General features: G+C 30.1%; 1 protein-coding gene across 1 annotated transcript in view; it reads right to left on the bottom strand.

Moving 5' to 3' along the window:
* Positions 1–3,536: 3,536 nt before the first annotated feature.
* The window catches only part of LOC143239963 (uncharacterized), a 32,602-nt gene continuing 21,400 nt past the window's right edge, over positions 3,537–14,738 (bottom strand). Inside the window, exons 10-12 of the mRNA XM_076481660.1 lie at positions 10,624–10,755; positions 7,237–7,341; positions 3,537–6,635 (exon numbers count right to left, since the gene is read on the bottom strand). The gene's annotated coding sequence lies outside the window, so the exon portion shown is untranslated. The remainder of the gene's footprint in view (positions 6,636–7,236; positions 7,342–10,623; positions 10,756–14,738) is intronic.

Below are 14,738 nucleotides of genomic sequence, written 5' to 3'. Positions count from 1 at the left end.
AAGTTTAATTTCTATGACCGAAAATTAGACCTATGTGTCATAACCATAACTTCACAATTTCTGGTGATTCTGTCTGATGTTTTATACAACATAAATTATAAATATATGTAATGTTATGTGGTTTCAGTATAGAATATCATCAATTTTACTATCAGTTTGAAAGTATCTTCCACATAATTCTCAAATCAAGTGACAGAGGTAATTAATTCGAGCCTCTTTTGTCTTACTCGGAAACCTTGTCAAATTTCAGTAGTTATAGGACATTTTTTGCTTTTGTGTGTGTTGTTATTCTATGTTCTAGTGTGTGTTATTTCAGTAAATAAAAATTATGTAGTGTACTTGTACCATCAGTAGGAAAAACAAAAGTAGGCTGCATTTCTTGTTTTGGGTGTATGTTTTTATTTATTGTTATTAAAATAAATGAAATGTAAAAGCAAGAAGCATACAAGTTAAATAATAAAAAAAAGGAAAATTTTCTAAGATATGCTTGCATTTCATGATTCAATTAAGCTACATTTTTATTTCATGATTTAAAACTTGTGTGGCAGGATCACTAGTTAAACACAGTTCAAAGGGAGACCAAACAGTAAAGTATAAATAGAAGTATAATGTTACAAGCCTTACGCTGTTTGGGATACATAAACGTAGGCTTCCATTTACTATTTGCTGCCATTTTATAAAGAAAAAAGGTGATTCTGATTTATTTCGTATCTCTTATGGTGGGTAAAAGGTTGGTCAAGTGAACTGACTATATAAAGAGAGTAGAGAAGATAGCAGATAAAAATGTTACGTGTTGCAAAAACATTTGATATTTGTTTACAAGGTTTTATAGGTTCAGATGAAAATTGAAAATTTTCAAATGAAGAAGAGTATTTTAATACTGACAGAAATCAGTTTGCACTTGGAAAAATTAACATTCATTTAATATGTTTACTGACAAATCTTTGGTAAAAATACTTAAGAAATCAGGTTTTTTGTGTAAAAAACAACAACAAATGTTTATCAAAAACCGCCAGACTTTGTGAAGACAAGTGCAACATATTAAAAAGTTATTGTGTGGAAATTGTGATGATTACTTTGTGGGTATGAGGTCAGTTTAATCTGTCAAGCTCATAAAGACTATAAAGTGTTAATATTTTGTATCATCAGATACCTTGCACTATTGAAAATCTGGCTCTTTGAAGAAAAAAAACAAAATTCACCTCTAATAAAACTGTTTATGTGTGTATTCTTCAGTAACCAGTTGTAATTTTTTGTAAAGGCTATAACTTACTGTTGGAATTTGACTGCTGTAGAGATGTCCTCCTGGCCAAAAAACTTACCCTGCTGATGTATTTTACTTACATTACTGATTGCTAGAGAGAGCTGTTAAGATGAATGATCAGTTCAGTGGCAGATCCCTTACAGCTATTCCAGTTATTGAAATTCAAATTGGTGACATGTATGCCAATATCCCAACTAATGTAATATCCATCACTGATTGGCAGATTTTCTTTGAATCCAAGCTTTTCTACAAAGGAGTCTTTAATAGCTCCACCATTCTCTTTTCAAGACAGTAGACATACATATGCCTGTTTCATCCACATCACAGTTTAGTAAACTGTGTATTTTTTTAAAGTATTGTACAGTCTTCAGTAGAAGTTCATTGAATAAATGTCCTTGCTATCTTAGATCCTATGGCCATTGAAGAACAAGTGGCTGTTATCTACACTGAGGTTAATTGGACAAGATTTAGCTTTCTTCTACTAATAAGTTTAGAAAGCAGGCAGTGAAGGGTGATATAGATGTGGGATGTTGTGGCCTTGAGCACTTGCTCTCCTAATTTCTATATCTATTGCTACTCCTTTATTTTATTTATGTGAGACTGGCAAATGGAGGTTAAGACTGATAGATAGTGTGTGTAATGGTACTGGGAAGTCTGTATTTTCTGTTATCCTTTTTTAAGCATTACATGCAGAAAATATAAATTATTTAAATAAAAGTCTGTAAGTGTCTGAAATGGTTTTACCAAATAAAATAATGTAAATCCAGGTACCATTCCTTCTACAGTTAACCTTACTGCCTGGGTTAATTCAACCTCAGATGTTAACTAATTCTGTGTTTTTTCTGTAGTTTAGTTTTCCTTTGATGTTAATTAACTTTTTAAGAAGTATGTCTGCTGCTGATTTTTGGTTGAGGAATATGGCAACAAAAACCATTCCAAGGATTGAAATCTGGTGATTCCATCATATAGAGAAGACTGGATACACCAAAATTGCTTTTCAAACTAATTTTGAAATATAAAAGTGTGGTAAATTGTTGATATCGTGGAAGAACTCTTGTTGAAATACATTGTGAATATAATCAGTAACAATATTTAAATTCTCTCTGGATGTGGTACATCCCTTTACACAAAACAGTTTAATTCCTGCTACATCCAAAACCATTACATCAGGTACAGTGGCTTCTCCAACTGGAATAGCAGCAGCTGGGCAAGTATATTATGTTCTTTTCTCCATATTTTAACTCTGACTAATACACTGAAGGAATTGGTCAATCAAATGTTTGTTGCACTTTACAAACTCAGCTGGTCCTTTGGTTGATGGCTATTTAATTTTCCTTAAATATTCCTTTAACTCTTGATAAACTTTCAACAGATGTTTTTGAATAACCAGTCAAGGAGTCTGATAACAATGCTTTTGCGTAATGGAGGTCAAAGAGGTCATCATCTTTTACACTAACCATGTGTACAGGACTCAAGCAATTGCTTGACATAACATGAGTATTCTTGTATTACATATGCAGATGGTGTTCTACAAATACTTTTTGGTGTCTAATTATCGTACAAAATTCTTGGTTTTAGACAAATTGTAACAAGAACATTCTCTAGGTGGGATTAGTTTGAATTTTACACATACTGAAATCAGCATATAATATAAAACTTTGCAAGTATATCTAATAACCCTATTAATATGAAGAAAAAGTGTAGATGGATTAAGTTTTATACCTAATTTGTGTTTTTGGCACATTATGATGTTTGGTTCACTATTTCCATAGCTTGGCACCATTTGTTGCAAAGAATTTTTAAAATGCCTGGATCATTCAATTTACACATACAAAAAGTATAAAGTTATACTTCTATATGGATATATGAATAAAAAATCATATACCATCCATTTCAGAGCATTTTCACAGAATTCTTAGTTCTTCAGAATAGAAAACTGATATGAGGAATTAAAGATCCAGAGTCTTATTTTTGTTTACAAACGAGGGGGGGATTTGAATTTTTTAAGTCACTATAGGAGTTTTTAAGCAAGCAACTATTAAGGATACTTGAACTGCTTAACCACTGTATGCCTTGCAAAAATTCTGCTTGCATTTTGGAGCAGCTGCAGATAATGGATTAACAACTGAAAGGCACTGAAAATAGAGTTTGTAAAATAAGAATACTTGAGACATTTTTTCTAACTATTGGTGCCACTTCCAATACATTAATTTTTTTTACAATGATCAAATTAAATTTAACAACTGCAATAATGAAAACTGTAAGAACTATACATTTTCAAAACTATCATTTTATTCACAAATACAAATGCCACTTTGACACACAACAATATACATAAAACACCGTGCTCACAATTAACTTCTCACAAGATGTATGTAATGCTGGAATATTAAGCATGTGAAAATAGCCTGATTTCACAAGTCTATGTAATGTTTTACAATTCTGAATTTTGTGAAATTAAGCTGCAGTATTTTAATTAGTAGAGAGAAAACTTTAATTACTTATTGAGAAAATGTAATTCTTACACTGAATATTATGTAAGACCTCACTTTATTAATTTTGAAAATAAAAAACATTCTTACTAGTCTATCATTCACAAATTAACTATTAAATTGTAAGTTACTAATGTTATCAGTGATCAGTTTATCTTGTGTTCTGACAGTTAGTAAACATGATACTTTTCTGTAAAACATTTACCCTAAAATATAAATAATAGATATTGACAATGTATTGTTTGGGATGCATTGTAGCTAATTATGATGGACCTAATAATAAGTTGGCATACAGTGATTCATAAACTTAATGAAATATGGGAAACAGAACACTGGCCTGTCTTAGGATATGATCTGAAGAAGCTAGATGCAATGTTCAGTTGGAACGTAGCATATTCTTCAAAAATAAATCATTTCATTATAAAATCATTGTTTTCCAACTTATTATATTAGCATAATGCGTTTCCTTCTCAGGTTAGATAAAAATGTCATTCTAGCTTTTTATGTATCTCATGAAAATTAATTCAGTTTTATATTTGTGTGAAGAACTATAAACTTAATGCTCTAAAAAGCCCTATAATGGTGCTCTCTTTAGAAGGTAAATATCCTGGGTATTTGCTTTTTGTTAACAACTATGGGCTAAAAAAAGAACAACATCCATGAGTATTTGAGTATTATGGAAATTTATAATTCACTCTTTATCCCCCTACTGTATTCAAATGTTTGTACACTGTTATTGGGTCATTTGGCAAGACATTTGTTAATATTTACAAAATGAAACCTCAGACTGGTTTGTCTGAGTTATTATAGTTAATAAAATTTTATAATGTACCAACAAGGGACATGTTTAAGTAAATTAAGCTGTGACTGAGGCAGTCTTACCACAAAATTTTGTCTTCAGAACCTGTGCTTTTATTTCAGACTGTACAATAGTGAGTGAATAGAAGATAGTTGTAACAGAGTTATCCATGAACATGAGGTTTTCAAGAAAAGTTTAGTGTTAATAAATTCCTTTAGATAATTCATGATATCTTGAGAATATAGTGCAAGGAGAGTGAACTTGTCAAGAACAAAAAAAGAAAAATGTGAAATTCTTTTATGAAAGTATGTCTAAATTATTACACACTAATACCTATAAGAAAAAATATAGTTTTGTCACACATAATGGATAAAATCAAAATTCATAATAAAAATAATCTATAAGCCATAAGTAAATGGGACACTTTAAAGGGACATTTTAGTGTGTCCTTTTGTCAATTCTATGGGTTGACACATTCATCTTAAAATAAGAATTTCTAATAGAAATTAGTACAGTTAAGATGTTATGAACACTGGCCTCAAATATCAGAGAAAGCTTATTTGCAAACAGTTTTGAATGGGAAGTTTGTATGTAAACTAATTAACCACAGTTATTTGGTGACACAACTCAAGAGTACTGTTACTAACATAACCTTTTTAATTTCATAAGTGAACCATAGCATATCCAAATCTAGTATGTCCTGTTTATGCAGGATTATGATGCCATTAGAATCACAATTCTTTATTTCTAAGTTGTTACTGCTTCTCTACATATATTTTGTGCAGTTTAATTGTGATTATGATAATAGAAACATAATCTGAATGGTAAGTACAAACTTTGCAAATTTACAAAGAGTCCATGATAAGTTTATTTTGAAAGTGATACTACATTTAGTTAAAACACCTCATAAACAAAATATATGAGACAGAGAAATGTGTAATTATATAAAATTTGAAAATGCACACATTCACATATAAATTATTATTCAATCATGAAGTATTAATGGCAAGACATTTCATTTCTAACATTAAAAAAGGCCGGTTAAAGATTTATGTATAGGAAGAAGCTACATTACAAATAGACTTTCTTAGTGGTTTGACTGAAATAAAGCTCTGGTTCTGATAATGAAAAAACAAAAGTCTAAAGAATTAAAAAACAACAGGTATATGAATATGTTTTTCATTTGAAATGTAAATACTTGACACTGCAGAGATGAAACTTCTTCCATCTGTTGAATGAATTAAACTCGACCTAATGATTACCACATCAAGTTGTCAATGTATGTATAGCAAGACAAGTAACTTCTCAGAGTTTATTTCTAACTACAGCCATCCGAAATGTGGACAAAATTCTTGCAATTCACCCCAAAACTTGGACTACATACCACTAACTTTTTATGTTAATATTACTGATAAACAGGGTATAGTTTACAGTAGAACATACATTTGAAAGTTTATAATTTCCCAAAAGATTTTGGAGAAACTGTACACCACTAAAAATCTGAGACATAAATGAAGAGAATTTCTTACAGAAGAGCAGTTTCCTTGTATATAAAGTTTTACTACAGTGCATTACTGAAGTAGACAGAAAGGTTCAATGACTAAGACACAACACACATCTACATTATGCAGCTGGGATTAAAACTAAGTTGTTCCTTTTCCTAAACTTTTGAATGTATATTTAATTTCATAGCTTGTGAAGAATCTTAATTCCTAATTAATTAAAATGAATGCACATTTAGCCACACTTACAGTACTTGTAAAATAAATGACATTTCAAAACACAAAAAGGTTAAAACAAAACTTATTTTACAATTAAACCATACAGAATCCAATCTGAATACATTAAAAGAAATGTGTGGGACCTGAAACCATCTAGCTAGCCCAATGGCTTCAAATTTCCATTGATCGTACAAGTTCAAGGCTTAGCATCTACTGTTCCTCACAAGTACTTCACTTGGTTTCTCTTCTTCTTGCCTGTGCAAACCAGAACAATCAATCTAAATGGCATAACTATTGAAGATCTTTTCAGCCTCTTCAAGTTGTAGCCCTAGTTCCCGAGACATTGCCTTAATGATTGCCTATAGTTATGAGAGTAAAAATATGCTAAGTAACCGATGAACATAAAAAGCCAACAGAATTTTACTTTGTTGTAAATAATAATTTAGTTTTCTTGTTGTAAGACAGCAAATAATAAGGCCAAAATTACAGTTATTTGCAGACAGGTTTTGGACATTCCTGGGAACATCCAGTAAAACAAGAAAAGCTCAATGAAATACTCAATTTTCATGAAATTTATAATTTGAAAGTAGTGTTTCCTTTTGAACTCATTGATGTAGAAGTTATAATTAATTTTACAAAGCTTTAGGAAGCAAAATGAGGAAGAACACTATAAACTTGGTTGTTTATGCAGTAAAAACAGTTTGAAATAATTGTTATACATTATAATTGATTTTTCTAGTAAATCTTAATTCCTCTACTGACACAATTAGTTTTTATAAAGTAAAGTACAAATTATGAATTTATCGGAGATATAATCACATCATGTGAAGTAACTTTTAATTAAGAAACAAATCCTTCAATGTTTATAAATTTTTTTTTTAAAATTATGAATGTCTTTGTGAATCCATACCTATTTAGTATTTCTAGAATTATAAATCAATTTGAAATACTATAAATTACCTCTGGTACCCAAACTTCAAAAATGTATGCCACAACATCAAGTGATGCATCATGTTCACAGCTGGCTTTAAAAAGTCGTAGACAATATTCATACACTTCTTCTTGCTGTGAGCAAAAAGTATTTACTTAAAGTTCATACACATGACGTACTTCAAACTTTCCTAAAAAACTTTGTTCTCTTATTGTTGTAAGAAGAAGTAATACCACACAAGTCTTTAAGATAATAAATCCTGAATAGCTACATATGAAAGGTTTTTATACTGATAAGCCAGTTTACTGTAATCCTATCCCTAAATATAATTTAGTTATAATTTTCTGGAAAGAGTATGAAATGCTGTAACATACAATCGATTAATAAAGTGAATGTTTACAAAGCTATTATTCCATATCTCTGCTTTAACCTAAACAGTCAAACGTTTATCAACCATGAAATTATGTAAAAATATATATACCTAATTATCCTAGTAAAGAGTATTTTAAACTAATGGCATTGCACAGATGTAATGGTTATTTTTTTATTTACTGACTAAGCAAGTTTAACCGTACTTGCAGAGGTCAGGTCACTGGACCAACCATGTATTAGAAGATTAATGTTAACTTGTTAAATAACAAAGCAGTAAATCACCTATTAAGAGTATAAGGTCAAGTCAGAATTGACAAAGTGTCAAATTTCACAATGCATGCATACCTAGATAAGAAAACTTAAATAAAATTTCTCTGCTATGTGATACATTTCTAATTTTTGTATTTTAGTTACTTTTATAACAATATGTAACAAATATGCATAAATAATAAAAAAAAGAATTTAGTTTACTTTTGTTCATAGTGTATACATTTAAAAAAAATTTAAATATGCAATTTGCAGAAAAAAACACTCTTCAAAGAATACAATGTCCTAAAACTATTTAATTTAACTGGCTTCCTAACTAAGATATATGTGGATTAAAATATTTCTGTTATTTTGTTTAACATGATCTCAGTGGTAGTATTACATAATGATTGGTTTGCTTTGAATTTTGTGCAAAGTTACACGAGGGATATCTGCACTAGCCATCCCTAATTTAGCAGTGTAAGACTAGAGGGAAGGCAGCTAGTCATCACCACCCACTGCCAACTGTTGAGGTACTCTTTTACCAACAAATAGTTGGCATTATAACGCCTTCATGGCTGAAACGGCGAACATGTTTGATGCAACGGGGATATTACATAATGAAACTGTAGGCCTAATCATCCAGAAACTTTCTTCAAAATAAACTAGCCTAATATGGAATCCAGTAAATTAAAGTCTCTTGTTATTGGTAATAAATGATTCAACAAGTGCAATAGGCAGTTAGTGAAATATTTGAAGGACAGAAAATCATAGGACAACATGGTGTGTAGATTTTACTTTCTGTTTATATCTCATTAAAGCATGAAGATTAGTAGTTATAAATTTGTATTGTCTTAGGAATATCTACATTATAAATTGTGTGACATATGCTAAATTTAGAAACCACATGGACTTGAAAGAAAATCTAAAAACTCGTAATTTGGAGCATAAATAATTTAATAGTTAATGATATAAGTAATTCCCTTTCGAAATAAATTAAAACTTTTACAATATTATAATTGTAACTGCATTCATTTTAATGTCACATTTATTGATGAACATTGATAATACAGTTACTCAGATTACAAATGCAATTCTGTGAAGGATCGTTATACGTGCATTTTGACTCAATAATACATTTTAATCCAGCTTCTCTTATTTATTTTACCTAAAATAAATTCATGTTTTTGTGGTTGGAGTTATCATCATTACTATTAGATGCTAAATTAAGAGGAAGAGAAGCAAAAGTAATGGATCACAACAATCAGATATAGAACAGTAAACCACTATGTTCTCTTATTAAAAGGATGGCTGGCTGCTTTATGGGATAAAGTTATTCATCATGCATAGATGAAATAGTTAATTTTTATTGCATGAGTCAAACCAGATACTAACATAATAACAATGGATTTTAACTGCAATACAGTATAAATGAATTACACATATTTTAAGTACATTCTTAAAAATTAAATCACAATAGTAATGTTGATCTGTTACTTGTAAACTTACAATAGCTGGAACATCAAGAGTAGATAAATAGTCTTCCACGAATGAAGTACCTGGAATCGTAGTACACAATATTACCAAAGTCCTGTAACACCATACCCTAGCATGAAATAAGCCCTTCCCTGTATTTCCATATTTGTCACACTGCACTTGTGGAGTGATTATGTATCTTGTGTGATATGAGTGTTGGCATAACTGTGGTTTATGCCTTTAGGAAGAGGACAACAACAAGTTGTGCCACTGTTGAAATTTGGACAACCAATCTTCTGAGACAGAAGAACCTTAAAAATATGTTAAAGCGTAACCACGACTGACTAACTCTATAATCTAAGAAATCAACAAGCACACTGTAATGGAGGTCAGTGTATCCACAATCTGATAGGAACTGTTCCTTTATGAAAGACCTTGACCTGCTGCTTACAAGCCTGGAACATCAAGACCAGTGTACTGAATGGTGAAGAGATGAATTGGGAAACATTTTGTTTCCAACCAATTAATAGGTCTGGATTTGGCATCAACCAGCTAAATGCAGCACGTATTACTGAATTGTCCACATAGTGAAAGATCACTGAGGAAGTGTAATGGTTTGATATTAGTTTTCATGGTGTTGACTGGGTCCTTTGGTTTTAGTGAAGATAAAGATGAATGATTTATCTTATACTGGTAATCTGAACAAAGTTACCAGCTCGGATGCAATACTACAATAAAAGCTTAATTCTGTCAGCATCACAATGCACCCTGTTCTACTGCTGTCTGTTAGAAACTGGTTTAAGGCCAACAACAGTCAGTAAAAATCTGCAGGGTTCAAGAAAAAATGAAGAAATGTTATCTGTGGTATTTACTGAAATATGGTACAAAGTGTTAGTGACAAGATCTTAGCTGTAACTCTTACCAAAGGTGAACCAATCTTATATTACAAATGAAATAAATTATTGTGAATTAATGATATACCATATTTCCTTACTTTTGATAATACAGTACATATACTTTTTTTTTGTTTTCATAAATAATCTCCTGTTGAAACTTAGATTTGTCAAAGAACTAAGAGACTTTAATGAATCTAAAAACAAATTAAATTAAAACAACAGTTATTAGCAGCCATTATTTAATTTCATTAAAGAATCTAGTAACTTGTATTCATTTTACTTTTAAAACATAAACCAAGAACTTTAATAAAACACAAAAAATGTCATTGGCATGACACCTAAATTCACATAAAAAGGATGTAACCATACGGAATACTAGAAGAATATCCAGTTCACCTGAACAAATAATTCATATAGAAACCTTACCTGTTCTTCCTCTTCTAAAGGACCAAACCATGAAACCTGTTTGATTTGGTTCCTAACAGCTGGTACCACACTGTGAAACTTTTTGTGCCTCTCACTGAGTATTGTCTCACTGTAGACTCCCAACAAGTGTGTCTGCCAAGCATGATACAAATGCAATAAAAAGTGTTATAAATATTACATGAAAATGAGCAAATATCATTTTCATACTCTTAAACTTAGAATAAAATTATTCTAAATTATCCACTGTAATAAGGAACTCAAGATCCAGGTACTTTTGGTAGTATGTTAGAAATAACTCTCAACTTTAACTCACTTATATTTCACTATCTCTTAGTATCTGAAAAAATTATAAATTTTTATATAAACAATAGAAGTAAGTGTACCAGTTACAAAACTAATACTTAAACCAATTTTAGACAAGAACATAAGAGAAGCCATAGAACTAGGTCATGTAAAATTATAGTCTCTGGAGCATCTTGTTAATAATTAATAAACAGAATGAACCATAAAGTCAATCAGAAAAAACAACAGATTCTGTTTTCAATTTCACCTCTGGTAAAAAAGAAATCTTTAACATATATATATATATATACACACACACAATCATTAAATGGTACATACTAAACAATGAGTTAGACAAAATGTTATAACATTGTTCACATACCTAAATTAATTTAGGTTACTACATGGTGAAGTAAAACATACTCAAAACCCTATAGAAAAAACAACAATTCTAAAATGAACAGAGAAATGTTAAAAGACTACATGAGACTTATAAATTTTAACCTTCTTCAGCTACACTTATTTTACTTATAAAATAAAGCTACAGTAAGATATTTACAGATTCTGATACCACTTGTATATAAAGTATTCCAATACACTACTTACAAAGTTTTATGAAACCTATTTATATAAAGTATTCCAATACAATGTTTTATGAAACCTATTTGTACCTAATCACCACTGGCCACTAACTTTCTATGTAAACAATGAAATTATTTCTGTATTTCATTCCAGCAATAAAACTGGTGGATGAAACTGTTTGAAACTTCACAAGAACTTCCATAAGTGCATGTGGTTTAAGAAACATAAAGTTTACCATAAAATAATACATATTTTTTAATTTTTAAATAGGATCTCATGTTTATGTATGTATGTATGTTGAAAACAGTTTAATTTTGTTTCATAAATGTGTTTAAATCAAGCTCATGTTTCATTACAGCCATACTTCCATTTATTGTACCTAAAAAACACTAAGGTTACCAGTTTGAACTTCGTACCATTGCTGTAAACTATCACACTTACTGGTGATCACTTGTTCAGTCCAGCACAGGCACACTTGAACATTATTGTAGACATGAAAGTGAGAAAGCTTTTCGGTACTTGAATATCATTTCTTTGAACTTACAAACAAGTTTATCTGAACATGTCCTTGTACATTGTTTCACAATACAGACAAAACTTTAAATGCCACTACTAGTAAATGTATGTATTAGCTTAGAATACAGGTGGTTTGAATAACACTGCCTGACCCTAGTTACATGACACATCCTCTTACAAGAGATTACTAAAGGACACAGACACCACAAATTAGAAAGAAAATCACTTTGCAGCACTTAAAAGATTAGCCCTAGTCATTATCATTATAGGCAAGATTTATGTTGGAATATGAAACTTAAGCTCCTCAGCATCCTGACACCTCAAATTATTATTGAGATGGGTGTCAGTTGTCACAATCAACATATGGGTTTTATTATTAACACTTGTACACTGAGTTTAAACCCTTTGTAAAATATCAGAATTAATGTTATATATATATATATTACACTGTTTTCATTACAAAGGAACAACAATAGAAGTGTGGGTTTTACTACAAAGTAAAGATAGAAAGAAGAAAAATATAAAATTATGCAAAATTATTGAACTTAAAACTGTATGCAAAAACGGCTTGTTTGGGTTGAGAAAATATTTTACGTAGAAGAACGAACAACGTTTCGACCTTCTTCGGTCATTGTCAGGTTCACAAAGAACGAATATTGTAACTGACAATGACCAAAGAAGGTCGAAACGTTGTTCGTTCTTCTATGTAAAATATTTTCTCAACCCAAACGAGCCGTTTTTGCATACATATTTCTATACAAGTGGGTTTTCTCGACATCACTGAACTTAAAACTGCTATTGTAAATGGAAAACAATACAAAAATCACAAATTCTCTTGGTTCAAAGCACTAAGCTTAATGGACATGCACTTGCCACTCACTAGATTTTAACCCTAACATTTGTGAATCAATTTTCCTAAAAATATCTGAGTTAATTTTTTAATATAATGATTAGTATAAATAAATATATAATACAACCTCACTTAAGGTATTATAAATGAAAAATAAAAGTCACATATACCCCATGCAGTTTTTTCAAGAAACAAATTTTCTAAGACTTATACAAAAGTACTACTGGCCATTATTAAATATAAAATGGCAGTTACTATAAATAAACACTACACATGTTCATACTGTAAAATCCAGAGAACAAAGTTTTGTTGTGCTTTGTTTATCACCTTATAATTTGTTAAACATGAAATACAGTAATTGGAATAAAATGGTACTGAAATTGACATCTTTGACTAGGATTGGCTAAAAGTTTTACAACTGAGGTTTAACATGCCCAGATGCTGTTTTATAAAGAAAACTGACTAGAAAATATTCAGATACCAATAATATATGGCATAACAAGTGCTAAAGTGTAAGGATATTTTTTTTTGATCTTGCAAAATTTTTCCTTTATAGCTCACTTAATAATCTCAAAGATATTTTGAAATTTCTTTTCAAACTTCATTAAATAAATAATTGAATGTTAGTCTACTATTTATAAACATTACAGCTGAAAACTAATAAAATATAAGTTCTGTATAAATTTTTTCAATTCACAAATATGATTTTGCCATCACAATAAGACAAAATGACCCTGGTAAGTAAAAGTTTAAATACTCAGCTGTAAAAATACTGTAGAATAATGTAATTTATTAATTAACAACAATTAATTTTAACTGTCTACTTGAAGCCTTTACTGAAAATTTTCATAATGAAAACAGGGTACAGGCCATTTATTTCCCACTCTAAATTTACTTACAAAGTAATTCAGATCTACCTACTGTGCCAAAAGAATTCCCAATAAAAAATAATCCATGTATTTTAAGACTTACTTATGACTTTCAGATTTCATAACTTATTTAGAAAAGCCAAAACTATTACTATATACTTCCTAACAACTGAAACATTATTATCATAAAAACCTTGGTTCAAATCTTGATCTACCAACCCAAAAAACTTCAATTTGTTTCAAGAATTAATTACACTTTAAATCTAGTTACTATGCTAATTTGTGTACACTTTTGTTTACCATGAAAGTTTTTGTTCTATGACTTTTGTTTAAGTAATATATCAAATGTACCTCTAAAGTAGTTAACTAGAAATGTCAAACTATAGCACTCAAATAACCATTGATGTGTTACTCCTTTTAAACCATTTACTTGGTCTTTCCCGCTTGTGACCGGACACGTCTTGGATTAAAGTTCACCTAACCAATTTTAATTATGACAAATCAAAACCTGTTGGTACTCATTTTTAACTCTCACTGCCTAATTGTTGTAAAGGCTTAACCCAATTACAGTGGACCATGGATCAAAGGCCACATCATCTCGTTTGTTGATTTGCATTCAAAATTTTATTGAACTACTATTTTATGAATTTCTGTTGATAAGTTTGGAATAAAACTGTGGATTATAATTCAAATTTTAGTATTATATACTAGTTACTTTATTAATTTAAAAGTAAATATAAAAAGAACACACCCAAATATCAATATTCGTGAGTCATGTGATATGATGAATGGAGCATTGGTTAAAATTAGATGTTTGATGTGAAAATATATTAAATATAACGTCAGTCGTTTCGCACAAATTAGTTACTTAAATGACTGATACTGACAAACTAGAATATAAGATAAACACTTCCTACCTTTTCTATTTATTGAGATATGGCTTATGTTCTGATTCAAGCACACTGTGCCCACTCACCTCTTTCCATTTTTGGAAATGGTCCCTTATGTACATTTGC

This window comes from Tachypleus tridentatus, chromosome 13, assembly GCF_004210375.1.
Source record: "Tachypleus tridentatus isolate NWPU-2018 chromosome 13, ASM421037v1, whole genome shotgun sequence".
Taxonomy (NCBI): Eukaryota; Metazoa; Arthropoda; class Merostomata; order Xiphosura; family Limulidae; genus Tachypleus; species Tachypleus tridentatus.
The sequence above is the reverse complement of the archived record's forward strand: the minus strand, read 5'-3'. Positions and strand labels throughout refer to the sequence as shown.